General features: G+C 40.5%; 1 protein-coding gene across 9 annotated transcripts in view; it reads left to right on the top strand.

The window, feature by feature from the left end:
* MBNL2 (muscleblind like splicing regulator 2) overlaps positions 1-24,208 on the top strand; it is a 113,457-nt gene that overhangs the window by 5,797 nt on the left and 83,452 nt on the right. The window contains exons 1-2 of one of the 9 annotated variants that reach the window (XM_054198587.1): positions 10,322-10,570; positions 17,646-17,723. The exons of 5 other annotated variants lie outside the window; for them this stretch is intronic. The gene's annotated coding sequence lies outside the window, so the exon portion shown is untranslated. Of the gene's footprint in view, positions 1-1,873; positions 6,165-10,321; positions 10,571-17,645; positions 17,724-24,208 lie in introns of those variants that run through there. 3 more of the 9 variants (XM_054198576.1, XM_054198596.1, XM_054198565.1) reach the window with 3 other exon arrangements.

Here is a 24,208-nt window from a genome sequence, read left to right on the forward strand (position 1 = left end):
TACAGTTTATACCACGGCAGATGAAGCGGACTGTGCCATTCAGATTGCTGGGTGCCACAGGAGGGACATGGAAACCCTGTGATGCTTTCTGGAGGTGCAAGCTGTTTAATCCTGGAAATGGTTAGACCCGGATATGCACCTGTGGGAGCAGTGGTGAGTGTGGACAGGAAGGGTGAGGGCAGATTAGCCATAATGGTAAGATTAAGGTACATTCCAGCAGAAGGAGGTGTTGGTGGTGGCTTCAGTCAGTCATTTTCTTGAAATAACCTGTCCTCACTGTTGTGAATTAGAGGAAGGGGGAAGAAAAATCAATACGCTTTCCGAGCTATAAAGAGGCCTCTTGACTAATAGTGTGGCAATAACTGGAGGCCAGAGCTGGGTGGAGCTCAATACTCCTCCCTCATGAAGCAGCAGAGCGGTTTGGTCATCTGAATTGTGGCGATGGCCCTAGGGCTGACAGGAGGATTACTACAGCATTGTTCTCGCTTTCTAGAAAGCTTACCTCTTTGTTCTTTACAAATTTCAAAGATGATTGAAGCATTTTTCTTATGTGGTACCAGCAGTGCCAAACCTGCTAGAGCTGTCCCTGCTGCTGCCGAGTCCCTGGTGGCATCTGCTGCTGGAAACAAACTGCAAAGGGGGAAGCGTCGATTTGTGTATAACTGTGCAGAAGGCTTTTAGGATTGAGACGATGAGATTTCTAAACAGGAGGAATGATTGAAACTGTGGTAGTTCTACTTCGCTTACTTCAGCAGGGTTTTGTCAGTGGGTTCATAGTTATTTGTTGCTCTCTGCATAATAGACTGAAAAAAGGAGCAGAATGAATGGGATATGCTTAAAGGGGGTTTTGGGTTTGGGTTTTTTTTGGAGCTGCCAATACTCTTGAAGTTTTATTGTCTCAAAAAGAAATCTTTGAGGATGTCCATAATTGAAAATGTCTGCATCAGATTTTGGGTTTTGAAGGACGTATAAAGAACACTTCTAGAAAAGTAAGAACTGGTAACTTCATTTTTTGTTGTTAGGTGGCTTGGTCATAGATGTCTTTGTAAAATGGAAGTGCATTCAACACGCAAAATATCCAAGAGGACCGAAATAGTAAGGTCTAAAATTCTGTGGACCTTTCTGTGCAGGATCCAGAGTTTTTAACCTATCCCTTCTGTCAGAAGTTCAAAGAAGAATCAAAAGAAGCAAATGCAAAACATCTGAGTGATATTGCCTTGTATATGCTGCTGACAGTAAAGGGAAGAGATAGAGAGAGAAATCTTTTTAGTTCATTGATGAGGAACTGAGCACACGGTCACTGCTTGTGTCAAAGGCAGTACTTGTAGCTCAGATGAAGTCCTGTTGCCGTGTCTAGATCCAGTGAAGTGCTACTTATTAGGGTCTAGGTTGAGGGAGCTGGGCTTCTTGAGTTGTAGGAAAAGGAGACTAAAGGATAAGCTAGTAACTGTTTACAGCTCCTGGAGGATGATTCTGAAGATAATAGGGCCAAACTCTGCTTAGTAGTGCCAGATGGCAGTAAGGGGCAATGACAACAAATTGTTGCTTTGGAGATTCAGGTTGGACATTGGGAAAATCTTGTTAGTAGGAGGGTAGTGCAGCACTGCAGCAGGTCATCCAGAGAAGCTAATATCTGTCCTCAGAGCTTTTCAGGACTCATCAAGGCAAAGTCATAACTGACCTGATTGTCCGTTGATGATTGTCTTGTTTTGAGTCAGAGGATGGACCGGGTAACCTCCAGAGGTTTCTTCCAACAAAAGTTTATAGGAGCCTGGCTCAGATTCCCCCCAAATTAAGAATTTTTTAGACAACTTTGAGCTGACCCGCTACTGTGGGATGGTACCAGCTTACTTGGTGGTAAACTTAATTTCATGTCCTCAATACAGCTTTTGTGGTTCATACAATACTGCTTCAGTGACCAATACTGAGATCAGTGTTGTTGGCTGAAGTATTTATGACCTGAGGACCTGCAGGTTATTTTTGTCAACAGGTTTCTTTTGGTCTCACCCAGCCCAAAGGGTGAGGGAAGAGGCAGAACTCTTTAATGGTTAATACTGCCAAAACAGGCAAACCCCTCCTCATGGGCCCACTGAAGCTGGCTTGAGGACGAGGTGGCATTGTGATCACCAAGAGGGCAGGTGGACTGCAGTGAAATTTGCCTTACAATCTTAAGTTTGTGAGACTATATACCCCACAGCAAAAGATCTGTGTCATCTTCATCTTGCGCTTTTCCTCTGCAGTCCCTTTTGCCTAGTAAGCCAAAGGTAGCAGACAGGATGCCTTCTAATCTTATTTTGGCTCCACTAATACGTATTAGTGCTAATATTTTATTGTTATTAGAGTTGGTATAAGGGGGAATAGAAAAATGAATGGCTTTGTCAATTTTATAACACTCTTTTTTTGAGAGTGAGGAAGGGAGAGGAAGTCAGAGGAAAATACAGAAGAGGTGAAATATGTTGTGTTAGAAAGCTGGATGCTATTCGCTTACAGACTTCTCCCTACAAATAAACTCGCTGTTCTATCTTTGGACCTCTGGTGAATGAAGTCCTGTGTGCATTTTGATTTTTGAGGCGTTCTTTCTGTAATTTACTTCATTTTTGAGGTGGCGGGGTTAAAGCTTGATGTGCGCTGCTTGAAACTTGCTGTTGTCAGAGATCAGGCTTTTGTATGCCATTTTACCCCACACCTAGGCCTTCTGCTAGAGGACCTTATTTCTTGTCCTTCATTACTCTTACTTGTTTGCTTATTTTTCCAGAGTGAAAACAATTCTTGTTTCTTCCTGTGCATACAGCTACTTATTTTTTGGTTTCTGTTACATGACATTGGGAAAAATGAAGGTTTATGATCACATGTATATTATTATGTGGCAGAGTAACTGGGCAAAGATCCACATGTAGTGTTTAAAAACATTATACAAACAACGTCTTTTGAGGTGAAAATGGAAATTTAGTGCAAAACTCATGACTGCTTGAATGCATGTAATGCTACTGTTTAAAGAAAAGCTTGCCTATGTGAACACAAACTCATAGACTTCACAAAACAGAGCTGTCTGCTAACCAAAAGACTAGTTGCTTGCCAGCAGTTCACTTGGCATAGCTTTCTCCTACCTGTCATCCATACTTCACAGAAAGAAATAAAACCCTGTACTTACATACTCCAGGCCTTCCCTCCTTGCCAAAGTAATGCTTTGTTAATTATATGGAGTCCTCCGCTCTTACATGTGCAGGTTATTAATTGCTGTAAAAGGGTGAGGGATTCAGTCTTACTGATTTTAAAAAAACAAAAATTATCCAATTGGCTCTCATTTTCTGTGAAGTCTCCCGGAGCCTATTTTCTCTGCTTACAGTGGAGATTGCTTGCTGATTTTGCTTCATGCCCCTGAGCGTCTACCCTACAGGCTCAGGATGTTAAATGGCAGCTTGTAGGGAAATGGGAGCTAGCATCACCTGTTACATAGCAATGGGATGTTTTACACCTGTATTACAGTAGTGTGCAAAAGAAATAGGATAATTTTAATGAATTAGAGAGAGTGAGCTGAATTATCTTTGTGCTAATTGAAGATGGGAAAATTCAAAATACAGCTTAGTTTCAGTGGCATCTTTTTCCCGTTGGGTTTATAATGGAGTAATAAAATAGAGCTTTTGGATTTAAAGGATAATTAGAGGCCTCATTACATCACTGGTCAGAAGATTTATTATTTGCAGCATTGCTTGAATTATATGCAGGATCTGAGATACATTAGAGGCTGGTAACTGAAGCTTCATAGAAGATAAAAAAAATATTTGGTTTACCTGCAGAAAATGTAATCTTTTTTCAAGTAGTTATATGAAGTATTATTTTTTTTGTAATTTAGTAACTTTTTAGAGAACAAATCTTGCTCCTGCATCTTCCCAGTAGGTTGGCTGGTATGGGAAGCCATCAAATTCTCAGGATAAGGGGCAGAAGTTTAGTGTATGCATCCTCCACCTATGCTCCCTGAAACACAAGAGGGTTTTCCTATGCCCACGTGACTTTGTGGGTGAGGTTAGTAGGTTCTCTGACATGGTGATTTATCAAATGGTTTCCTCCTGTTGTGGGTTTGAATAGGAGCTACTCCAAATTTGAGGCCAGAACAATAGCTGTGGAGGAAATTAGTCATGGAAGGATCTGAGGAGGAAGGAGCATGTTTTTATCAGCAGTGGAAGAACTTCCCAATACACAGGGGTCTCACTAAAGATAATTTAGGGTGAGTAGTGGCGGTTTACACCTTTGCATTGTTTCCAACTGGGTATTCAAGACTAAAGGGTACATTGCTTTCTTGCTTCTTAATTTGTCGCATTTGGGAAGTATTCTTCATAACCACGTGGATTCAAAATATGTTTTTATGAAGACTTAAGCCTTCAGTGTTTATTTCATCTGGAGTGAGAGGCTTGGGAGACTTCCATCAGATAATTCCCTGGTTGTGGTGGATGCTGTACAAAATAGGGGGACATGAAGTCTGTTGGCAAAGAGAAGGATTTATCTTGAATTTATGTTATACGTGGCTGGCTTAAATAGTGCTTGTGCTTTTACCCTATGATTCCTCAAACATCTATTCTGAGTAGGGTTCAGCAGTTGAAGATAAAGGATTTCTGTTTTGTATGTAATCCTTTTACATTCTGCTAGAAGAGTTGGGAAGATCTATTCTGATATGTTTTGAGGAAATGGTTTACATTTTTGGACAGGTACAGGTATCTAAATATATGGCATCTAAAATGACGCTAGACCATTTTATATCTGGGACGTCTGCATGAGGCTGGCAGATATAAGCCAGGACATACCAGTAACTCAGCCTTTCTAGCAGCGGCCACTGGAGGCCAACAGGAACTCCCTAGGGCATCTAAGAAGACACTAGATGTCTGGATTTGGATGACTAAGATTTAAACGCTAATGTTTTAATACTGAAGTGATTTGGTATTTCAGATCAGTAAATTGCAAACAGTTTTTTTTCAGCTGTCACGAAGAAAAATAGAATCACTTTGCTGGAAAAACTTTTGCATAAGTCCGAGTTGTAAGAGCAAAACAACATAGGTGGTTTGCCAATTTATTTTACCTAGTTTATTATCTTGCCAGTTTATATTACCTAGCTTATGTAGACAGAGTCAGCAAGGTACTGTTTTTTTACCAACCTTCCCTCCACCCAAAAATGCTCCCCTCCAAAACCAAAAAGAAAATCAGGAGGAGGATCCCAGTCCAACTCCTCTTAGGTTAATTTGGTGTCAATTAGTTGTTCAGAGGAAGAAAGCGTGAGTGAGTGCAAGGACTGATGTTCAGTCAGGGGGAAAAAAGCCCTGGAACATGTTCAGCATATCTTAGAGAACAAGCTTATGTAGCTTATATAGCAACATAGCTGGAACATGCTTATGGCAAGCTGAGGATTTACACCAAAGCTGTAACTGTACATTGTCAAAATACAGTTGTCCTTTAGCTGTATGTTAATGTCTTTAGTTATTTTATATGAATTTGAAAATGAAAAGTGGTATCCAGTGCATGTAACTTAAGTGTCTAAATATTTATATTCCTAATAAAGCTTCTTCTGTAGTGCGATTTCATCTCTCCTATGTTTAACGAAGGACATTATAGAGGAGCCTAAGGGTGACCATTTCAGGTAGCCAATAGAGAAACGCAGATGCTTTTAGGATATGATAGAATCTCTTAGAATAGCTACTTCGGGACAGGATGAATCACAGCCCACAAAGGCGTATTTCTCTTCAGTGACTATAAAGAGAGAGGGGGAGTAGAGTGACTCAGTGAGATGTGGTTGTTTATATTTGGTCAAATATATTTCAAGCTAAATGCATAAGGCTACAATCCAGAGGCAGCTCAGCTCTCCATGGCACCCAGGATACGTGTCTCAAAAGTTCAGCTACAAAGCCTGGTTGGAGTGTGCTGCAGCTCTACTCTGGCTGATGCTTTCATCACCCTTCCCAACTGGAACCACCCTGTGAAGGAACGGTGCACATGTACTCAGTTTTCATCCTGATGGGGACTTGGTGTCATCCCAAAATAAAGTCAGGATACAGACCCAGTGCGTGCCTGAACCCATGTGTTTGGATCTCACAATTTAGACATGGCTTAAATTCCTTGTGCAACCAGCGGAAGGAGAGAAGGGATTTGGAAGGCCTCCAGAAGCCACCTTAATTTTGGTAAGATTGAATCCTAACATGTAACTTGAATATATGCTTGCTTCTGTGGTGTGTTTTCATTTCATGTTTCTCTCAGCATATATGATGAAAATAGAATAGTCTGTTTTCATGTCTGCGCACAATCAATCTCCAGTTTCCCTAGGTTAGGGAGTTGTTGGGATGCCCAGGTGCTAAGAAGTTAAAACAATTGAAATCCTGGACTTAAAGTTCTTCTGATAAGCATATTTTTAAAACCAGAATTAGACCCAGCAGTGTCCTTTCAGAACAGCATACCTGCTTCCAGTTAGTAACTTGAGTCTTGACGTTAATCTTTATTTTTGTAGTTTATAATGATTTCTACCATTACTTCGGCCCCAACAGAGAGAGAGAGTGAGAGAGGTATTTTGCAAAGGTTGGCATCAGTGGTATTATTCATGAATAGGTCTAGGTGCCTAGTTTTAAAATCTTGGCACCTACCTTGACTTTTCTTTATGCTGTCATTTAGACCATAGCTACCAAGGTTGAATTTTCCTGGTAGTAACAGTTGTGGGAAGTTACTAAGGGAAAAGTCTATTACTGATACAAGAAATAGTTTTGAAGTTGTTCTTGCCATTGCTGAACTTGCCAAAATGTCAGTGTTGCCATAGGTCATCTATGCAAGGCTCAAAATCATCTTTCTGCTGTACTGAATGTCACGTAAGTTGCTTGATGTCTTCAATGTTAGTGTTACGTATATTCCACGCTTCTTGCAAAGCTCCCTTTAAATTAAGAAGTTCTGTAGTTTCTGGGATTAGACCTAATCACCATGATTCAAGAGTAAAGAAGGAAAAACAGCTGTGTGGGTTCTGCACGTTCCGGTTCTCCTCTTTGTTGGACTTTCAAAAGAGTCCACTTTTCTCCAAGAGTTATATCTACACCCTTCAGACAATTGTGTGTAATGGTCGTCTTTAGCAGCGTTTTCCCCTTGATTCATTAATTATAGGAGCATGTCAAGCAGAGCAGATGGCACTTTCTGAGTTAGGGATTTACCTTTATTTGTTATTCTTTGTTGTGTTTGACATCTGAATTTCTCAGCTTCTCTAAGATGATCTCATTTTGCAATTAAATGTATAATACAATCGTATAAATTGGCCTCTCCTTTTTCTTTGTAACTGATGCAAAAAATGAATGGGCATGTGGGCACGTCTCAATTTGAGATCAGTTACTTTGTAACTCCTCACTTCTGAATGTACAGAGCAGGTATTTTTAAAAATCTCTTTTTCTTCCGTCCAAGAACTCATGCCTTATTTGCTGCATGCTACTCGAGCACCATTTTTGAGAAAGATCATACACTTTCTCTTGAGCTTTTTGATGGGGCATAGCCGAAGGATTCACAAATGTGACGTGATTTATTTTCAGCACGTCCTATTGAGTTGAGGGCCTTCTGATCTTTTGGCAAGAGAGAAACTAAAACATACTAACCTATATGAGGAGCTGGGTGGGTGTGTGGCTGCGTTCATGATTCGAGAGTCCTAAGAATATCTGGGAGCACCTCAACCCTGTTTGACTGGAGCTCTGCGGTGGTGGAAGACTGGCGTACGTGCTGTGAAGTGATGGTGCTGAAATGGGGTTGTGCAGGTAGCACTGAACCCTCACCTTTCAGGGGTGGGTTATGTTAGTGACTTGTCTTGGGTTTGTGGGTTGTTTTTTGGTTTGGTTGGGTTTTTTTAGGTAATTTGCAAGTTTCCTCCCTCTTTAGAAGCAAATTAACAGATCACAAATGCTCTTGGTGTGTGTTGCCTTATGAATGTGCATGTGGCCCCCATGGGGAGGGTGGCTGGCTCCGGTTGACTGGTGGTGCCTCTGCCACTTACTCTCCCTGGCTCCTTGTCTGGCTTGGGCACCATCATCTTCCTTGTTGTGATCTTCTACTTGACCAGACCCGGGATTTCCAGACTGTCTCTTGTGTCTCATCCTCCCTTTCCTTCTTATTGCTGTCTCTCCCCCTTCTGCAGAGTTTTGTGTCACATTGTGGTCCACCCGACCTTTCTCTCACCCCCTCTGCAGTGTGCTCTCCTGCATGTCCGTGAGGCACCAGCCAAAGGGTCATGAAAGCAACAGGCGAGGTTGTCTTCCTGCTGTCAGGTCCAATGTCTGGTCTCTGGCAGATGGGAGCAGCAGTTACAGGGGAAATCCTGCTAATCTCCTGTAACTTGAGCCCATTACATGCTCAGTCGCACTGTGGGGCTGGTGCCTTTCCAGCCACATACGGACGGACGGCTGGAGGAGGCGGTGGACGCTTACTGCAGAACATTAACATTTTCTGAGGTTTGCACTGTAGGGATCAGAAAAAAAAAGTAAAAAGATGCTGTCTGTCAGCTGAATTCTAGCAGGTTTTAAAGCTTTGTCAAATAAGAAAATATTTTCATAAGTTTAGAAAATAACCCCATAGCCTTGATTTAACAAAAAAAACAACACAAAAAGCAAGGGATTCAGCATCCTGCCAAATTTCAAGATTGCCCCAACATGAGCAGGGGAAGCAGAGTTCCCCAGTGGGTGAATTACAAGGGTGGCAGAGCAACATGGTTTTGTCTAGCCATCTCAGAAACAGGCAAACTGCGTTTTGGCAGAAAAGTAGATCCTGCAGCAGATGTCCAGCATGGAAAATTTTTAACACGGGCAGCTTGAGTTTGGCAAAGTCAAAAGAATGTGGAAAATACCAACGAGAAGCACCAGGCCACCTTAATAACAGATGGAGTTACTGCTCCTCTCCCCAGGGTCTCCCGAGACCCACCAGAATCAACTATTAGGTTTTTTGGTTCGTTTGTATTTTGGTTGGTTTTTTTTATTATTTCTTTTTTTTTTTTTTTTTTTAATAAGGCAGAATAGAGCAGAGTGGAGGGGGTGATTGAGCAGAGAGTGAGGGCTGGCTGGCAGAAGCCTCCTCGGCAGGAGCACATTTCAGCCGTGCCAAGGAGGGGAGGGTTTTTGCAAATTGGGTGGGAGAAGCCAGAAGGAGAGTTTTTGCTTGTGGAATAGAGGAATAATGGATTTTTGGGAAGCTGCGTTTATAATATGCAAAACAGTCCATAGGAAACAATGGGGCCTTGGGACAGAGCTGCCAGTGAATGAGAGCTTTGTTTTCTCTTGTCTATTCATATTTCTAAACTTTAGTGACATTTTAAATAGATTTTACACATTTTTATGTCATGGCTTGAATTGCATAAACTGTTGTCTAAAGTAGTATTGCGCTGCAATCTTTATCCCTTTCTGGATAAAGATTGACTTTCAGCTTAAGCTCGTTTTTGTATTTTTCTTAATTGCAACTCTTGTTCAATAATCCTTGGCTGCTTTGTTCGCTTGTTTTAAAACTTCAGCAAAATTTGCGGGAAAACTGATTGACAGCAGCCTTGTGTCCCCGGCATAGCGAGCTGCCCACAGTTTGACTTGAAAATGGCAACTGGTATCAGAGTCCTTATGCCAGAACCTTGGTAGAAATGAACATCAGTTGTAAGCTAATCACAGGAACCGCAGTCTGGATGCTGCTGATGTGATTTATCTTCCAAGGATATTAAAACACTACCATATAGGTTATGTTTTCATTGAGAAGCATCCTGTACCTGCAGTCCCTAACAACTAGTCTCAAATATTCGGAAAGACGTTAAGCATGTATTGCTGTTAAATTCAAATGCTGCGCAGTAAGATTATGCAGTATTAAAATGCGAATATCTCTGCCTGAATCAGAGCGTGTTTCAGCTGCATGTTAAAATAAGGGATGGATAGATTGATTCGGTTAAGGTGCACAGCTCACCTTTAAAACCAAAACATCATCATTGCAGTTCTGCAATTTCGGAAACATTTGTGCAAGCATTTGTGATTAGCAAAAGCTTTGAAAATTCTTGTGCAAGAAATGGTGTAGCTGCTGTTGCAGTGAAGGGGAAGGGAGTTGTTTGCTTTTGCTGCATATGCTATTTCATGGAGGTATCGCTTTACCTCGCCGGCAAAACTCCTTTCCTGCGCGAGGGGAAATTCCTGGTTCATCAGTATGGATGCATTGTTTTTACACATTAGAAGTGCTGTGTTGCTGTGTCAATCATCCCGTTAGGATCAGTTTAAGAGCAGTAGGGCTGACGAAGCTGGGTGTGATTGGCTGCCATATGCTGGGAGGGCTCTGGGAGAAGGAAGGGCTGCAGTCTTTCAGCAACAGAGTTTAGGCTGTGTCTTTGCTTCATCATCTGAAGAAAAATCCCCAGATAAGGCACAAGGCTTTTCCGAGTGCCAAAAAAAAAAAAAAATATAAATATATATATATATACACACACACAGGCTGCTCATCGTTCTATGTGAAAACTACTTACCATGATGCGATGGGAAAGATATGGCTGTTTGTTTATATCGGATGTTCCTTTTCACAGTGGGAATGTGCTGAATAGACAGGGCTAAACAAGGTAGGAGGATCGTTGTCTTTTATTGAATGTTTAAAGAGTTTGCTGCAGTGTGCTGCATACTGTATGTGTTGCCTGGGGGAGTCGGGGAAACAACGTTTCTCCGGTGAATTAATCCTGTTTGGGTGCAATAGGTGGGTTTTATGGGAACTTGTTTTCAAAAGGAATTAATTTCCAGTGTAAATAGCTCTCTTCAGAAATAGAATGTGAGTATATGCATATTAAAATAACACAAGTAAAAAAAGAAATAGGTCAGTGTGTTTCAGAATTGCTGCTACCCTAATTGGATTTTTAGCTGGGTTGTTGTCTGGAAGTGCTGCCTAGCTTTAAGAAAGAGGAGTCAACCTGGAAATCTGTGAAGTTTATAGCAGGTATGTTTGAAGATTTAGGTGAATTAGACTGGCTGATCTAAATAATTCCCTATCGGAGGCTTTAACTAAAGCCAAGACTGCCTGTCTTAGCCTTGTAGGAGCTGTACAACGAGATTACAATATCTTAACCCGTTATAAAAGTATAGGTGTTTTTCACTGCACTGTGATTCCGTGTGCTCTTGAAGGCAAGCTGGTAGAGTTTTTCGTATTGTAGTTTAGCTGAGCGTTTCCCCTGCCCTTTCCAGGTCTTTGTCCAGGCAGCAAAAGAGAACCTATACACGAAAACAAGGCAAACAAGGTTAATAATACGTGCTGCAATTATCTGATCTTTATACATTTTTAATGAGAGAACACACAGCTAGCAGAATAATTTAATGAGCAGGCTGGCTTTTAGAGCAATGATTTCACTGTGCTGAGGCACATCAACTTTCTTGCTGAGGAGGAGCCTCAGCAAGAATGGAGAAGATCTATGTGAAATGCTCTGGAGAGAAGGAAAAGGGTTATTTAGGCAGAAGTCTGTAAAATTATGGAAAAAATAGAGGAGTTATTAATTATTATTATTTACTACATTGGAAGCAAACTTTACTGTCATATTGCAGGAGGGATCTGACATGGCCTCATCCTGTGGTGTGCTGAAGCCTCTTCAACTTTTTTAGACTGCCATATGTATTGATGGTGCTCAGTACCTTTCAGGATCCCATACAATTAGCAACCCAAATTAGCATGCTGTCTTCAGTTGCCTTACAGCAGCATCATGTATAGGTACAGTACATAATATATATTTTTAAACTTGTTTCTTTTTTTTTTTCCCCAAGACTAATGGTGAGACAGCAAGAAAATGTTATTATCTTATTTCTCCTGTTATAGCTATGAACTTTGCATATAAATATTTGTATTCAAATAGGATGTGGGTAGAAAAATAAAGTATATCAGCTGAGGAGGACTAAAGATACAACGTCTTAAAGAAGAAATTAAGTAAAAGAACCTTTCGCTGCCTAGAAAAGCTTTCAATGGTGTAATTTTGGGGAAAGTTTTAAGGTTTTATTTCCCCCTCCCCCTCCAGGAGCAAGTTACGCTAGTTTTAGAAGTATTGCATTAAATAGGCCCTTCTAGACCAACTGTCCCTCCCCTTTTCCAAGGAGAAGTACAGGGCACGGGCTCCAAACTCCCGATGTCACCTCCCTGCTCCTCGCAGCTGACTCTGCTCAGAGGAGGTTGATTCAAATTCCCCGTTCCCTGGCTAAATACTTGCTCGAGACCTGCAGCTAGGTTGCTGGCACATCTTCAGTTTATGAAACAGTTATTTTTAAACGCTGTGCTCTTCTAAGTAAAATCAACCTCGTGTCTTCTGAGAATTTTAAACTCTGCTAACAAGTGAAACGCGTGTCAGGATACACAGCATTATTATTAAAAATCCATGGGGTATGGATTTGTGTGTTTAAATATCTATCACTGTTGATGTTTAAATGTGGTGTTAAAAGTCAAAATAATCTCTTCCAAGCTATAAAATGTGGGCTAAATTTTTAATTTTTGCAGATAAAATCATGTTCATGCGCAGCTTACAGAGAAAACTTTTTTCATCTCATGTTTTGAGACTGTCTCTTCCTTTCAGATAATTTAAGTGGATGTTTTTCATACCTTTTGAGATTGGCAGTTAGGCATAAGGAGGATAATGCTATATATTAGAAAGGGGAAATTTGCATTCATCACTCAATCAAATAGTTTATATCAAACTATTGACAGACAATCAAGGGGGATTGATTGACAGACAAAAGGATTAAATTCTTTCCTGCTCGAGAAATACTTAATATAGATAGGTAAGTGTGCTTTGGCTTGGAGGGTAAAGGTGGCAGTAAACTCTGTCTTTACAGTTTTTATGTAAATAGTTGGTAATAGAAGTATTTTGGACCAGATTCTGGTGCCTCTTTTCATTTAGTAGTATTTTTTCCTCTTAATTGCTCTGTGGATTTCATCAGAGCTATTAGTGCAGTAACGTCTTACTGTGTGCAGTCTGTCTGTTTTCAAGGAATAATTACTCCGTTTAGAATTAGTTTCTTCATTTTCCTAAGGTAGGGTTTACTAATGAGTTACTTGCCCTGAAATACAATGTTGTGACTTCGTGACTGCAGGATGTTTATAAAGAAAAAGCTAGTTCTTCATTTGTAAACATATATTTTATAGAAATCTAAAATAATCAATCACATGCTACAAAGTTTTTAAATTTTATTTTTTTTTTTTTTGAGAAAGAAAAGTAGCTCTTAATGTTATGTGGGATTTCAGGCCCAGGTCTGGTAACTCATTTCTGCTGTGAATGAATGTTGTCCTGTGTTGCTCACAAGTATGTCAGGAAAAATCTGTACTGTGCTTATTTGTAAAAAGCTCTGTAAAATGCTCAATTTTTATAGTATTGAGAGATGAGAAAAAGGCTTAGTGTTCAAATGAAATTCCTCATTAATGATCTCACATATGGATTTAATTTCCTAAATCGTTAGTTAGACACATTGCTAAGTTTTAAATTTCATTCAATAGCCATTAGTGATACCTTGTTTTTTAATGTTACAAGAAAATTCTGATTATGAGGATTTTTTTTTCTCTTTCATGGAAGAAACCCTTTTTCTTTCTTTTAAACCCCTATGATTTTTTTCTCCCCCCCTTCTTTGTGAATAAAAACACATGGCTGTTACAAAGTTGTAGCAAAAGAGAATAAAAACAGTTGCTTTAGAATTTGTTAGTATATATTTTATTTTTAAAACCGTTTTCCAGCCTTTGATTTTGAAGGAAATTTGATACATTACGTTTAATACAATGGGTTACGGTTAACTAGTATGAACCAGTGCTATGTAAGTGGTCTGTAAACAGGCGGAAATTATAGCCTGAGGAAAACAGAAATCATTTCAAGAGGGTGTCAGTGCTGAAAACTAGTTCAAATAATAGTAGTATTAACTGCTTGACTAATTAAACTAATCTTCTTATACATTATTAGCAAATGCAGTGACAGTTGTTGGTTATTGATATATGGAGTTCAAAGTCTCTTTTTAAAAACAAACTTTTTTGCTGTATTTGGGATGGAGGGGGCATGAGGAGAAAGAAATCATGCGGCTCTTTTCTAGAAACTGCCAATTTCTTAATCTCACCAATTTTTTTTTTATTATTCTTTTTTAATAAGGCCATTAAAACACCGAGCTCTCCCTATGACAACACTGGTGATGTAAAGTTCTTAGTTCAGTATTTTGGGCACGCTAAAAAATGAAAACTTTGGGGCTGTGAAAATTGAAGAGCATACCCAACAGGAGATTAAATGCAAAATCCTTGTAAGTAACAGGAAGAAATACTAATTATGTAGGGGACTTCTTGTACTAGTGATGATTATTAAAGCTGTTGAGAACTGCTGGTGTGCAGCTTGCCACTTCTGCAGAAGACCTGTAGGATTCCTGGAGCCATAAGTCTGGCAAAGGACCTGGTGGGCTTGTGATACCCTAAATTTTGCAAGTTAGAAGAGCTCAACTATAGCTCTTGTAAACAAAAGAGATATATGCACAGGTTTGCACTCTTCCTGCCCCCCCCTCTTTTTACACCTAGATGTATGTCTCCAAATGCGTATATATACATGTAATATGCACACATTCCTAAAAATATGTGTTTTAATTTGTGTGATTTTTTGCAATACAAACCCAATAGCTAATAACGGCAATATGAGGGATTTAGTGGTACAGTTGTTGCATGAAGAAATGGATCAAGAAATAGTAACAGACAGGTCATATCAGAGTCTATTAATTTTTTTCAATTTTGATCAATAATTTTTTATCAGTTTCTGAGTGGATGATAAACAGGGTTTCAGGAAGGTCTGGGTGTCACATGTTGCTGAACTCATAAACAGAGACAAGGTCAGTCTGGAGGTTTATGTGCTGTAAAATCTCTCCTGCAGAGAGCACAGCGCCTCTGACAATAGGCAGAATTAGAAAATACAGGTAAGGAAAAATACAGAAACATTTTCCCGCTGTAGTTTTATGGAAGGAAGCTAGGGCTGGGTTAGAAATGCCCTTTTTTTTTTTTCTTTTTTCTTTTTGTGAATTCTGAAGGCAACTTTTCAGTATGTTTTTTGTGTGTGATCACTTTTAAGAGATAGGCCTAGCAAATAATTTTTTACATTTTTTTTTAACCCTCTAGTGTTCTCTCCTATCCAGTCTGAATATTTTTTTTTTTTTTTCTCCTGGGTTTCTGAGGATTTTTATGGTGTGGCTTTTGTGGTTGGTTTTTTTTTTTTTTTTTTTTTTTTAAATGCGATGTTATATATGCTTCAGGTATACCAAATGGCCCTCCCCCCCACAATTTTCTGAACCTGTCATGATTTTTGCACTCAATAGGTAGTATGGGCAGTGTTCTAACTTAGTCTAAAACTAACCTTAAATTGCAAAGTAGCAAGACTTCCATTTATTTTCAAGTGCTCGGAAGGATGATTTTCAATGCTGGGTTTCAGCATGTTGCGTTTATACCTTAACACCCTCCTCCATCAGCTTCTCTGTGGGAGACTCCTGACATTGAGGCGACGGAAGCGGCTGCCTTGTAGGTTATCAAAGCCCAGTTTTACTCCATTTTTACCTTTTTTGGGTCCTCCTTCCCACTTTTCAGACAGTCTGCGGTGCTGTTACCAGCAGCTATGTGCATATTTCAAGCCTACAGCCGCACTGGTTTGTCAGCAGACACCTCTGGTGGGACAGGCAGGACCGTCGCTGGCAGGAGCATACCTCTGCACCTGCTTAATGATTCGGGACTTCAGCACTGCCTTGTGTTTTATCTATTTAAAAGGCTGGGATAACACCTACGGGATTTCCCTTTCGGCTGTGTTCCCCCGTGGCACAGCGTCCCCAGCTACGACCTCTGACTGCTGTGAGGAGACCCAGGCCACCCTTTACCACTTCCATCTCCTCTCCCCACAACCTGAAGGTGGCGGGGCCTGGGGCACCTCCTCGGGCTGGCGGGAGGCTGCTTCTGCGGAGGAGGAGAAGGAGGAGGAGGCCGGCATGCGGGCTGCTGCTTCTGCCAGGGATTGCAGTGCTGCAGTCCTTATTGGCATGCAGAACGTGCACCGGCAGCGCGCCGCTGTCCTGCAGCTCTAGCCCTTGCCTTTAAAAAGTTTTCTCTTCACGTGTTTTTTGGTGTTTTCTTGTTTTTGTTTTTGGTTTCTTTGGTTTTTTTTTTTTTTACACTTCCCGTATGTATTTTAGTCCCCCTCCGCTAATGCTGGGACAGATTATGGGGCTGGATTGCTTAATTGCCATAATTTCAAAGGGGTGGGAAAAAGCCAAAAACACCCTAAGATTTTCTTTGCCACAGTGAGGAAGGCTTTGAAAGTGGCTGCACTGATGTGTTTATAAAGCGGTACTTTTTTTTTTCTCCCGTTTTTTTTCTTTTTTTTTCTTAAAGACCTCATTTAATGCTCATGACTTTGTGCGGTGAGGCCACTTTCAAAGGCTTTGGTATCCACAGTAGCAGCTCTTTGAAGTGGAAACGCCAGCGGGGGACAAGCCTGCGGCTTAATCCGTGGTGTAAAAGGTCCTAAGTGGTAAGAAGCCACAATATCCATCTCAAAGGGAGAAGCTGGAGAGCAATACCCAGAACTAAATCCATCTCCTGGACCTGAACCTCATCTGTGGAGCTGGAACTGGTTGGACACTTCCATAGGACATGAGGAATCCAGTCCCCCTCCTCTCTCTCTCTCTGGTTTCCCGCTCTCTTTCTGTCCCCGCTTCTCTCCCCAGTCTCTTGAGAAGCAAGACACAACCACTGATGAGGAAGGGAGTGAGGCCTGAGAACAAATATGTATTTCTGGGAGGTGGGTTGTTTTTTTTTTTGCCTTCCCAAGTTGCTAAGTCATCCCTCTGGAGGGCAGAGCAGGTGCCACAGTCACTTGTATGATCTGCTCGTACTTGTGGGCATGTGTCTGTCCAGTTAGATCTGTGGCTTTATGGTGGCCCCAGGAGACAAAGATATGCCTTCCCGTTATTTGGAGGTGCCTGCCTTTGGCATGAGGATGATGGAGATATTGCTTTTTGGTCGCCAGTGACTCATTTAAGTGCCTGAAGATAGGCGGAACGAGTCTGCCATCTCTGAAATCTGTTTGTTTGAAATAGGAGATGGAAGTGTTGAGTTTCTCATGAGAGGGTTTGAGGATCAGCATGTCCCTGTGGATCGGTAGCCAGCCCTGGCTGCAAGATGAGGCTGCTGGTAAGGAGCTGCTGTCCCATGGCAGAGAAGGCAGAAGGCTAAGCTGACGACGGGAATATGTGCCTTGACTGGCACGTGACTAGCTGTTACTTGCCAGGGGTGAGAGGCTTTCTGAGGAGGACTTTCCTTCTCAACCGTTGAATTTAGTAACCATCAGTGATTCTGACGACTATTTAAATAATCCAATTTTTAAGTTGAAAAGTTATTTTAAACTTGTTCCTATTTTTGACCTTCAGCACATCACCTGCCATTCAACTTCACGCTCTAGCTGTTTGCCATATGCAAAGATAACCGTCTGTTGTACGGCTTCCCGACTGCTAATTCACTGAGTGCCTCTTAGTCAGAATTTAGCGTCCCTCATCATCAGTCTGTATGAATGTCATATTCTTTCTGTTGTTAAAAGCCTCACCATTGCCTCTTCATATATGTAAGCCTTTAAATAGCGCTGATGGTGCTGTTGCTGTTCTCCCTCTCTTCTCTAGCTCTGCAGTGATCTCTTTGAGGTGGGGGGAAACCGAACTTCATTTATCACTCAAGAGTTACATGCTCCATGACTATGCGTAAGAGCATAATTCTTTTCTGTCTTCCTTTGATATTGCCAAATGTTCTGCTTGCTTTATACTCCATCAGCTGCTGAGTATTTTGCTGAAGTTTTTATCAAATTGCCTGTAATATCCACGAGATCTTTCCTCTGTAGTGGTGTCTTGTTTAAATCTAGCGATGTGTATGTACTATTTATAACTTTTCATTTTTTCCCCTCATCTGCATTGTTTTGCCTATCTTTATGTTAAATTCTTACGTCATTTTATCATCCAGTGTACTCTTTATCATGAGATCCTTTTGTAACTCTTCACAGTTAGCTTTAGGTATGACTTTGCAAAAATTTTATGTTAACTGCAAACTTTTATTGTTTACGGTTATGTTGCAAAGCAGAGGAACACAACTCTGTGGGTAAACTTCATTATGAAAACTATAGTAGATTATTAGAAGTAAAAGCATACTATTTCACCATGTGAGTTTGTTTGGTTTGGGGGCACTTGTAGAATTTGTTGACCCTGAACTTCTGCTCTGACTTCAGTCTTCATGCCATCTGCAAATGCTTAGCACTTCTAGCTACCTGTTTTAATTACATTTCTTTTAACATCTGTAAGACTCATGTCATCACGAGAACTAGGTCCCACAAAAATCATGAGCTTATGAAGGTGAGATGATTCATTTGCTTTCATTTAGCTTAATTTTGAGCTTTTAGGATTTGTATTTTCTAGCTCTTCTCTACAGTTGTCAGAATTGTACTCTTTAATAAAATCTGACAGTTCCTTGTAAACATAACTGTGGTTGATAAGGCTTTATGAAACGCACTTGGTGTTTTCAGGCTTTCAGTGAAATTGGTGAGAGGCAGCTGTGCTGCAGTAGGATTGTGTAGTGGGTCCTTAAACCACTGTTTGTTTGTTTGTTTTTCCTCAAAGAGAAATGAAATTAAAACAGACTTAGTAGTAATGGTCTGTTTTGGTAAAGATGACCACCTGTATCTCAACCCTCTTGGCTTCCAGACACCAAAATGTTCGCAAACATTTTACTTAGGGGAAAGGGAAATGTGATGGTTTCCATCTCTGGAGTGCTTCACCACAAGGTAGAAATGATTGCCCTGAAAGAGGACTTTAGAAACAGTGTGTGAGTGTCTACTTTTCTGATTTAAAAATACTAAACTTTTTAAAATTTTATGCCTGTATTAACTCCAGTGCTGTGGTTATGAAACTTAAATTGTGTGGTGACTTGTGCATCAGCAGGATTATTCTTTACGTTTTCCCTGGTGGACCTTGCTCCTCTGGTGAATGTTTGGCAATAATGAAGCCAGAAAAAAACTGGGACCTTAAATTGTGGATTCCCATCCAACTTTGCAGAAACATAATAAATAATTTTAAAAAACCCCAAACCAAAACAGCAAACCCTCTTAATATGTAAATTGAGTGAACTTTGTTCATAAGAAGTCCTAAAAGGATAAAACTAGAATACCACTGCATCTTTTTAGTCTCTCCCTTTTCTGTCTTTTCAGAGTATAATAGTGCTTTTTTTGGTAGTGGACAGGCAGTTCTGTTCAGTTGCTGTAAAGTGGTACCATGGTTACTACTATTTGAGATGATGGGCAGAGGGATAAACGTGGAGAAGGGCCTTTCAAGTAGATTTTCAAGATTTCTAGAGTCACGGAATCACGGAATCTTCAGAGTTGGAAGGGACCTCTAGAGATCATCTAGTCCAACTCCCCTGCTAGAGCAGGATTGCCTAAAGCACATCCCTCAGGACTGCATCCAGGCGGGTCTTGAAAATCTCCAGAGAAGGGGACTCCACAACCTCCCTGGGCAGCCTGTTCCAGTGCTCTGTCACCCTCACTGTAAAGAAGTTTTTCCGTGTATTTGAACGGAACTTCCTATGTTCTAGCTTGTGCCCATTGCCCCTTGTCCTGTCGCTGGGAACCATTGAAAAGAGCCTGGCTCCGTCCTCCTTAAACCCACCCTTTAGGTACTTGTAAACATTAATCAGGTCCCCCCTCAACCTTCTCTTCTCCAGGCTAAAGAGTCCCAGCTCTTTCAGCCTTTCCTCATAAGGGAGGTGCTCCAGTCCCATAATCATCTTGGTTGCCCTTCGCTGGACTCGCTCCAGTAGTTCCCTGTCCCTCTTGAACTGGGGAGCCCAAAACTGGACACAGAGTCTATGCATTGTTATAACGTGGGTATCTCTGTGAAAGCCAAATATTGCCAATGCATACTTTGCAGCTCATAAAGTTGCAGAGGATTACTGGAGGGCATAATTTTGACTGAGAGAGAGCTGGTTAATTTGTTTGGTGTTTTTTTTTTTCTGGTCTGGATTGATTTTGTCTCACCTGCTTTGTCCTGGAAATGTTGTATGAAATGGAAAGAAGCCCTATCAAGTGTCAGGGGCCAGTGTGTGCACATATGCTGGAGGTTGCAGGATATAAAATCTCTTATTTACAAGCCAAGCAAATATTGCATTAAAATGAGGCACACTGAAAACAGAAAGCTGTTAATTCATTTTATGCGAAGTTGGGTTTTTTGAATAGAAATGTGTGTAAGCATAACAGCAGCAGTCCAATTCTTGTTTATAAATGGACAAATTTTTATGTCTGAATATTGTTGTTGATGTTGTTTATTTGACCAAATCCAATATATTTTGTGTGCTACTTATTGACTGTGTAACACAGAAAATTTGACGTTATCTTTCAAAAATAGTGCCATTTATCAAGGTGAGATTTATGCAGCGTTAAATGAAGCTTTTTGAACTATGATTTAACACAGAAGTTGTGCAAGGCAATACAAATCATACAGTTTAAAACAAAATGTGGCTTTAAATACCCATTTGGGACAGAGCTTCAAGTACAACAAGTGAATTAAACCTTTGAAAAGGACAAAACTGTCGAGACTTATTTTAACCAGTCCAAATTTTCCGCTGCAATGTGAGCAGAAAACTCTCTGTTGCCAAAAGCCAGTTGCTTGTACTCAGTGTCACAAGCGTATCCATTGCTTTGGAAGCGCTGGTGAGCACCAGGCTGTGCTTAGCAATACTGCTGTCCCCAGCAGGAGGGAGAAATCTCTGTGGTTGCAGGTAAGCAGAGGTAGTAGAAAAAGGTCTGGAAAAGTGCTCTGTCAAAACATTTCTGGGAAATATATTCAGTTTTCACTGCAAAAACATTGCAATTCTTCGTGTCAAAGGATGGAAGAACTCTTTTTCCACTTTCCTGTTGAAACACAATTTACAATGTAATCCTGTGTGCTTATCCATGATAGTAGTTAGGTTACGATAAAATGATTCAACCATATGAAAATAAAGTGTCAAGATGGAATTTTTTTAATATTGTTAAAATACTTCTACTTTTTCCCCCAATATTTTCACCCATCAGTCTGAGGCGGCACTGAGATGCAGAAGTTTCCTTCAGGGAAGTTTTCAACAAGACCTAATGAAGAGTAGGAAAGACTTTTTCCTATTGCTCTCTTTCCATATTTAATAGCTGAGTGAAAATAGAGAGGGATTGTCATTTGAATATTGAGGAAAATTTTTAATTTAAGGCAGGGACATGCCTGGGTCTGGGACGTAGGAGTACAGGACTAATGCTGCCTAACCAGTCAGTCTTCCTGCCTGAATCCATTCCCTTTTCAACTTCCAAGCTAACAGAAATGAAAAGGAAGGCTCTGTACTTTTACAAGATACTGCTTTTACAAGATACTGCCAGGTTTGGGTTTTTACCTTTCCGAAATCTGAATGTAGTTTATGTCCCCTTTTACTGTTGCAGACAACTGAACTATGCACATGGCAGGAAAATGAGTATGAACTTATCCAATGTCCTTACTGTAGGCTAATAAAATTTCCGAGTTTATTCCTGTGCATCCTCTCTGTGCATTAAGTACTTTGTCTCCTGTTACTTATAAAAAGAAAAAAACCGTAGTTTATTTTCTAAAATGAAACTGGGTTAAACAGTAACTTTCTTCAAGTGGCAACGGGTGGTGAGCTTTTTGGACTGAGGGAGACATGTTACACAAATTAAAACAACAGATCGATATGACCCATTTTTATTGGGTCAGTGCTTCTTAATCAGTGCTCAAGCAAAAGGAAGGTCAGTAGCAGTACTACACACCAAGCCCAAAATTCGTCATCCTAGAGATCGGGGAAAAGAAAAAGTGTTTGCTCTGGTAGGCAGCATCTGCAGACAGTTACTGTGCATTCCTTTCAGTTGTAGCTCTGTTATTTGCCTCAGGATTAAATAGAAGTTTTCAATATTTCCAAGGAAACAGAAATTCACCAGAACTTGCAAGTATTCTGAGAAAGGCTCGTCTTTGTTTCTCTGCCACCAATTGCAAAAACAATTTTAGAGGAAAAGCATTCTCTTTCTGAACTCATGATACCTATTTGACAATAGAATAGTGGTGAACTAAATGCAAATTTATTTTATTCCAGGGAGAATAAATTTCCATTAGGTATTGTCAAGCATAATGCAGGTAGCCTCTGAAGTTTTAAATGGGGGAGGGGGGGGAGGTGTGGAAAAAATAAATGGTGTGAATTTTGAAAAGAAAGTCTTTTACTGCTTTTACTGTCATCTTCACATTGAGCTTGATAAGATATTTTCTTTATTTTCCTTGGAGGACCAAAGATAATCAAGGAGGAAGCAGTCTCTCAGTTCAAAACACAAAAAGGCAACCTGCCTTCATAAGAGACCAATAACCGGTTGAATACTACTTCTTTTTTTTCCTCCAGGGCCGTGCCAAAAAAACGCCATTACTGGTTTTTGAAAAATGGCTTTTAGTGGAAGATTTCAGCTTCTGTTATAGAAAACATTTGCTGTCTGAATGTTAGCATAAAAACATTATTTAAAAAAATAAAATGAAATTGCCTTTGAAGGTACTTGATAACAATCTGCTATTCCATAGGTGACTTTGAAGTTAGGTTGCTGTTCTGTCTTTTTAACTGCTGTAAAATAGAAAGTATTCGGAGATAGACGCTTAATCTGGCTTTGCAGTATGTCCCGTGAGATATGTGAGAAGCAAAGCACTTGCATATGTTCTGCTTCATGAGGATTTCTTTAGTTTTGGAAGTAAATAAAACTGTTGTTGCGTGTAACGTGCACGCTACTAATGAAGAGAGAAAAGGGAATTGAATCCTTGCGATAAAATGGACGCTGATGAAGGCTTGCTTGGGCAACCCTCTGAGAAGTAAAGTCACTATTGAGGTTTTTTCTTTTGCCTGTTGAAAGCGCTTTCCCATTGTGATGAGCTGCTGCTTCTTCCAAAATATGTTTGAGATGGTTGTGAACTGCTACGGTTCTGGCAGAATGCGATCCGAGTGCCGCACTTGAGCTCCTTTGGGCACGCTCTCAGGTGTTCCTTCTTCTCTGTTGGACTGCTGAGAAAGCATTGCTCCTAGGAATGCTCCAGGTGATGTAGCTTGGGGTGCAGAAGAAGGGGTCTTGGTGTTTCTTCCTCCTCTGGTAGGTTTTAAAAGCTCTTTTCTCCAAGCTCAACTTTCACTTGGAAGGAAAAGGTACATTCTCTTTTCTAGTTTAACCCATTCAGGGGTAATAAAAAGACAGTAACAACACAGATTTACTTAAGGGGTTTTGTAATCAGCCATCTTGCTTCCCAGCTCCATTTGGTGTTTTCAAATTTTTGTAAATCTCCGAAGTCCTGAAGAGTTTCCTTCCATATCCACACTCCTCTCCTGAGAGTCCAAGCTTTTGTCAACAGTTGTGAAAACCAGTCAGGCTCCCTCTTCGTATTCTACTTCCTATGCACATGATGATGAAAGACGCTTCTGACAGAGCAGCGTTCAAAAAGGGAGTAAGCAAATCCATGGAAGAAAAATCCAGTGAGACCTTCTAAGTACAAAGACATCAGTTACAGGTTGCTGGGGGAAGATTCCTGGAAATTATTGCACTCTACCTGCCCTGGTTTTGCATTCTTCTGTAGACAGCTGGTATTGGCCATGGTTGGAGACTGGGTATTGGGCAAAATGGACTTTTCGTCTGACCTGCGAAAGTCGTGCTTGAGTACTTTGGTATCCTATTCTCAGGTAAAATGCAAATGGAGAAAACAGCACATAAAGCCAGGTATTTCCTCTCAGAACTGTGATGTTGTTTGGATTTTGTGCAGGGAATCTGTTCAGCAGAATGGGTTTAGCACTTAAGAGGCGGTCGGAGTTAATAGCATTAGGTGGTGCTCTTGCTGCCCTCGTCTCGGGAGCTTTGTTTGGATGTGCCATGCAACTTCCCTGAGCTGGGTAGTTTCTAGAAGTCTATTATTAATGACGCCATTGGCAGTCTTAAACATGTTTTCAGCTTACGAGTTTAACATACCTTAATTTTCATGGAGTTCTTGGTTTATTCAGACCTATCCTTGTCTTTCAGTGCAAAGGGATGCTATTTGTCACATAAACAAATACCTCAGTAAGAGTTCTGCCTTCTGGGCTTAGTGTGAAACTGAAGTAGAGAAAATAGAAAATTGACAACAGCCCGAGCTCTTTTAAATTGTGCTCCTGTGTAACA

This window comes from Rissa tridactyla, chromosome 1, assembly GCF_028500815.1.
Source record: "Rissa tridactyla isolate bRisTri1 chromosome 1, bRisTri1.patW.cur.20221130, whole genome shotgun sequence".
Taxonomy (NCBI): Eukaryota; Metazoa; Chordata; class Aves; order Charadriiformes; family Laridae; genus Rissa; species Rissa tridactyla.